Genomic DNA, 6,010 nt, shown 5'->3' on the forward strand with positions numbered 1-6,010 from the left:
TAAGGGGGTCTTAGGAATGTCCTCCCAGGGCCTGGGTCTCTGCCAGGCGGATGGCGCCAGGCAGCCCACTCGCGCCCATGCCAGCTGGCTGAGCTATCACCACCTTCAGCTTAGGCCGTCTCCTGGGCCCCAGCCAGGAAGCTGTGACTTGGAGCTGGGGGTGGCCACAGAGATGCGAACCCAAACAAGTCCTGGGGAAACAGGGAGACAGGAACAGGCAGAAAGGCCCTGGGCCGTGGGTGAGCATATGCCCCAGGATTTATTTAACCCCAGAAGCCGTCCTGTGTCTGCTGGCTGCTCTTCCATCTCCTCCAGCCAGCACCTGGGGAGGCTGTGTACTCACCTGAGTTCCCGCTGCCCAGGGTCAGCTGTGTGTTGGTCACCCTGGCCCAGCTTTGCCCAGCCCCTTAGTAGCTGCTCTGAGCACACAACCCCTTTCCGGTGTTTAAAAACATTCTGCAGGGATCCTCGCAGGCACGCTTGGTTCACCAGGCGGCCTTGTGTGCAATCAAGGACGGTGTTATCAAGGACGGTGTTTTCAGGACTTCCCTGGTGGTCCAATGGTTAAGACTCAGCCTTCTAATGCAGAGGTTGTGGGTTCGATCCCTGGTCAGGGAACTGAGATCTCAAGTGCTGCAAGGTGTGGCCAAAAATTAAAAATAAATAAATCTTAAAAAAAAAAAAAAAAGAGCAGTGTTTTCTCGGCAGGCCTGTGACTGCAGACCTATACACTGAGCCTGCGTGGCCTGCCATGACCTCAGTGACATCGGCAGAGTGCCCTCTGCTATAGAACACAGAACAGTCTCAGGTCCAAGGACATCTGCGTTTCCCCCCAAATAAGTCATATGCTTCAAAGGAGTCAGAATAACATGAAAGTGTTTTCAGAAAAATCCCGCTCTCACACCCTGTCCTCCCCACCTGATCCTGAGCATCCAGCCTGTGGAGCCAGGCCGCCAGCTTCCTGGGTGTGCTCCCCGAAGGGCTTTCTGCAGATGGCTGTGAGAATGTTCTACCCTTTCTTCTTCCTTTCTGAGACTGGGGTGGCCCAGTACGCCTCTCTGCACCCTTTTTTTTTCTCTTGACGTGAATGAAATTTGCAGAGAAGGAAGGATTTCCAGTCTGGATAAGGCACAGCACCCCCTGAACAGTCTATCAGGCACCAGCCTGTCTCTGCTGGTGGCCTGCTGGTCTTTTCCATCATTCAGATAGGTGCTCAATGGCCGTCAGTGACCAGCTTCACATGGTGTCATTTCCTGCCTGTGACCACTGATTCCTCTCCAGTTCTAACGTCTCTAAGGCCAGTGACCAGCTGGCTGGGTGACAGTCTATTCCAGGCATGGAGGCTTGAGCTGGAATTTGTGAAGCTGAGTCACAGCTGGACTGAGAGATGGTCTCAATGTCTCTGAAAGTGCTCACGGATTTTCCATAGGAGCTGGCCCTTCTGCCCAGCCCCGGGCCCTCCAAGCCATGCACCCCAGGGTGGTGTGAGGTGCCGCCAAATCCCCAGCCCCAGAAGGAGGCCCCAGCTCAGCCGCAGTCCTGACCCCCTCCCAACAGGGTGGTGCCCTGCTCTTGTTGCAGGGAGGAAGCCAATTTTGACTCCATGTTGGAAACTGTTTTCTTTGACTTGCTTTTACTATTATAATCATACTCAATGGCTTGCCTGGAGGATCCTGCCCCCCTGCTTGACTGTAAACCAAAGTGCCTCTGTTCAGCTCCTGGAGAGATATTTTGTCCCTGCCCACCTATGAATAGAAGAGATTAACACACCCCTTTTGAAGGCTGGACATACTCTTGGAGATGCTTTGCAGGACTGAAAACGCTTTCCTTTTACTTCCCACCACATCTCCCTCTTTATTCTGCTTTTTGACATTAGTTCCTCATTGCTTCTTTCTCTCTGATCTATAAAAAGAACCTGGCATCCAGACCCCAATAAGATGGTTATTTTGAGGCGCTAGGCTGCCATCTTCTTGGTCTGCTGGCTCCCTGATTAAAGTCTCTTCCTTGCCTCAACACCTCGTCTCTCGGATTCACTGGCCTGTCATGCGGTAAGCAGAGCGAGCATGGACTTGGTAACACTCTGACTCACACGGTCACCTCCTCTGACCACTTCTGCCTGGTCCCCCTCCTCTCCTGATTCTTCTGAGTTCTCAGTTGCCTGGAGAAGGTTCACAGGCAGATTCCTCTTCACCTAAAATGGTCAGCTCAGCCTCTAGCAGGGTGCACACATCAGCCTGCAGCCTGAGGCCCTTCCCAACCTCAGCCCCCTCGGCCTCCTTATGCAGAAATGACCCAAGTGCCCTGCAGTCTCCTGAAGGGGTGGGGGTGGGGCTGTCCCTTCCTACAGATCATCTGGTGACACGCTCTACTGTCACCCCTGGGGACTCCGAGGGTGAGGGGGGCACCCCCGGGGAGCCCGAGGGCAGCTCTTCAAGCTGGTGTGGGGCTGGGTAGCCACAGAGGCTGGGCTGAAATGGGATTGTTGGCCCCAGATGCCCTGCCATGTCCTGCCCGGAGCCAGCACCCTCTGTTTCCCTCCTTCCCTCCCTTCCTCACTCTTCCCCAAGGTCTCTGCAGGTACAACCCCAACCTGCGAGGATGCTCCTCCTCCCTCTGTCACTTCTCCCCAGCCCCGACCCCGTCTCATTTAAAATGCCACTCCCTGTGGACACTGCCTCGGCTCCCCTGCCCTGGGTGGTTCTGCCTCCTACACTGGTCTCATTCCTCCAGACCCTAGATACGATTCTTTCCATGCGTGTAAGTCATGAATCATTGACCTGTGCTCTCCTCTCTGTACAGACTGCAGAGGGAAGGACTGCCCCTCTGGCACAGGGCCAGGCACAGAACAGGTCTCAAAACAATTCGGTGAATGAACAGAAGAGCAGGAGAGACTCGGAGGCTCGACGTTGCTTCATCAGCTAGCACTCAGCCAGCCAGATGCTGGGAACATCAAAATAAACTCCGCTCAGGGTCCCTGCGGTCAAGACCCACATGGAGCCTGAGGGGCGGGGTGGAGTGGTGCTGGTGGGGAAGGGGAGCTCCAGTGGGGCAGAGGGCTCTGGTGGGGAAGGGGGGGCTCTGGTGGGAAAGGAGGGGTTCTGGTGGGAAAGGAGGGGTTCTGGTGGGGAAGTGGGGACTCTGGTGGGGAAAGGGGGCCTCTGATGGGGAGGGAACTCTTGTGGGGAGGGTGCTCCCTATGCCCCTGTTTAATCTGAGTTCCTGCCCTCGGTCGAGCTTGCAGTTCTGTGCCCGTTTCTATCCCTGATGGATCTCCCCCGACCCCCCACCCCCCAGTTTTCTGGTGAAATAAATGTCCTCCGTGTCACCTTGAGTTATGACCCCGGGATCCTGTCCTCGATCGAAGCCCTGGCTTGTCCCGGGAACTTTTCATCTCCTCTCCTGGGATCTTGCGTCCCCTTTCGGTCTCCTTCTTCTCAGCCCTGATGGATTTTTTTTTGTTTGTTTGTTTTTTAATAAAGTGCTGGCCCACCCAGTCAGTCCCTTCCCTCCAGCCTGCGTCAGCTCTTCACCCTGACAATAACTGCACTTAAAGATTCATTATTGTCGTTTGCATTTAAAAGGTAATCCCGGTGGCCCCGGGGCAGACTGTTTCTGGTATTGCAACTTTAAAATATTTAAGACACCTGCATTTGCATTTTAATACATGCCTCGCCAGGTTCCGTGTTTGTGGTGGAGTCACCCCAAATCTTTCTATTGGCGTTGAGGGAGAGGAAGCTTGGCGGGGCGCTGGCGTGTGCACACCTAGGAGCAACTCCAGATGCTAATGCAGGTGTTCGGCAGGTTGGGGGTGGCCAGGGTGGTGCACTGGATTTAGAAAAGGCAGAGGAACCAGAGATCAAATTGCCAGCATCCACTGGATCATCGAAAAAGCAAGAGAGTTCCAGAAAAACATCTACTTTTGCTTTGTTGACTATGTCAGAGCCTTTGACTGCATGGATCACAACAAACTGTGGAAAATTCTTAAAGAGATGGGAATACCAGACCACCTGACCTGTCGCCTGAGAAATTTGTATACAGGTCAAGAAGCAACAGTTAGAACTGGACACGGAACAACAGACTGGTTCCAAATAGGAAAAGGGAGTATCTCAAGGCTGTATATTGTCACCCTGCTTATTTAACTTATATGCAGAACACATCATGAGAAACACTGGGCTGGAAGAAGCACAAGCTGGAATCAAGATTGCCGGGAGAAATCTCAATAACCTCAGATATGCAGATGACACCACCCTTATGGCAGAATGGGAAGAAGAACTAAAGAGCCTCCTGATGAAAGTGAAAGAGGAGAATGAAAAAGTTAGGTTAAAGCTCAACATTCAGAAAAGTAAGATCTTTGCATCCGGTCTCATCCCTTCATGGCAAATAGATGGGAAAACAGTAGAAACAGCGGCAGACTTTATTTTTGGGGGCTTGGAAATCACTGCAGATGGTGACTGCAGCCATGAAATTAAAAGACGCTTACTCCATGGAAGAAAAGCTATGACCAACCTAGACAGCATATTAAAAAGCAGAGACATTACTTAACCAGCAAAGATCCATCTAGTCAAAGCTATGATTTTTCCAGTAATCATGTATGGATATGAGTTGGACTATAAGAAAGCTGAATGCCAAAGAATTGATGCTTTTGAACTGTGGTGATGGAGAAGACTCTTGAGAGTCCTTTGGACAGCAACGAGATCCAGTCAGTCAATCCTAAAGGAAATCAGTCCTGAATATCCATTGGAAGGACTGATGCTGAAGCTGAAACTCCAATGCTTTAGCCACCTGATGCAAAGAACTGACTCATTGGAAAAGGCCCTGATGCTGGGAAAGATTGAAGGTGGGAGGAGAAGGGGACGACAGAGGATGGCATCACCGACTCAATGGACATGAGTTTGAGTAAACTCCGGGAGTTGGTGATGGACAGGGAGGCCTGGTGTGCTGCGGTCCATGGGGTCACAAAGAGCTGGACACGACTGAGCGACTGGACTGAGCTGAGGGCGCTGCACACCGGGCACACCCCATGCCCCAGTTGGGAGCCCACCTGGGCCCCAGGCTGACTGAGAGGCTGAGCAGGCACTGGGGGCTCTTTGGCGGGTCTTGGGATGTAATCATCATTGTGGATTTGTTCTCAGCGTTTTCTGGGTTTTGTTTTGAGTCAGAGAGAGCCCTGTTCCCCATCTCTGCCCACCTGCATGAAAGAGCCTTGGGCGGTCTGGTCTGAGCTGGGAACTTCCCCTGGGCCGCTGCCCGCAGAGGGTTCTCCTGCTGCAGAGCCTTGGAACTGCAGCACTCCAAGCAGTCCCTGGCAACAGTGACCCTGGCACTCTCGGGAACACATGGGGCACCCGGCCCGTCACAGGCCTCCCCTCGGACCCCAGGCACCCCGCGCAGCACTGTTCCTACAGCCTCCCGTCTCAGCCCAGGAAACCGATTGCAGAGCCTTGAAATAACCTGCCGAGGCCACAAGGCTGTGAGTGTTCAGGCTGGTGAGGATCTAGGCTTGGCTGCAGCCTTGGTGCTGTGTCCACTCTGCCCTCCTCCCTGAAAGGGTGCCCCTTCCCACCTCCATTCCTCACAGCCCCTTTACCTCCCACCCCCATCCTCCGCTGTCCTGCCCCCACACCCGTGATTCCTCTGAAAGCATTGACTTTTTATTTATTTTTTTGGCTGCATTGGAGATCTGTGGGATCCTAGTTCCCCAACCAGGGACTGAACCCAGGCCCTCGGCAGTAAAAGCGTGAGTCCCAACCTTTGGGCCACAGGGGAATTCCCAAACATCTACCTTTTGTCGCTTCTACTTTTTCACCCACTGTCCACTGGGTTGGCCCATGCTTCACCCCATATTTCTGAGGAGGAACAATTCCCAACTTCTCTGAGCCAGTTCGAGTGCCTCCAGCCTGGGGGCACAGCCGCTCATACCCCACCCACAAATGAGCATGACCCCCCTGCACGCTGACACACATACATAGCACACACCTGTGTGGCTCTCACATGGATGCTCACACACACA

The sequence above is a fragment of the Oryx dammah genome, unplaced genomic scaffold, assembly GCF_014754425.2.
Source record: "Oryx dammah isolate SB20612 unplaced genomic scaffold, SCBI_Odam_1.1 HiC_scaffold_29, whole genome shotgun sequence".
In the NCBI taxonomy this organism is placed as follows: domain Eukaryota; kingdom Metazoa; phylum Chordata; class Mammalia; order Artiodactyla; family Bovidae; genus Oryx; species Oryx dammah.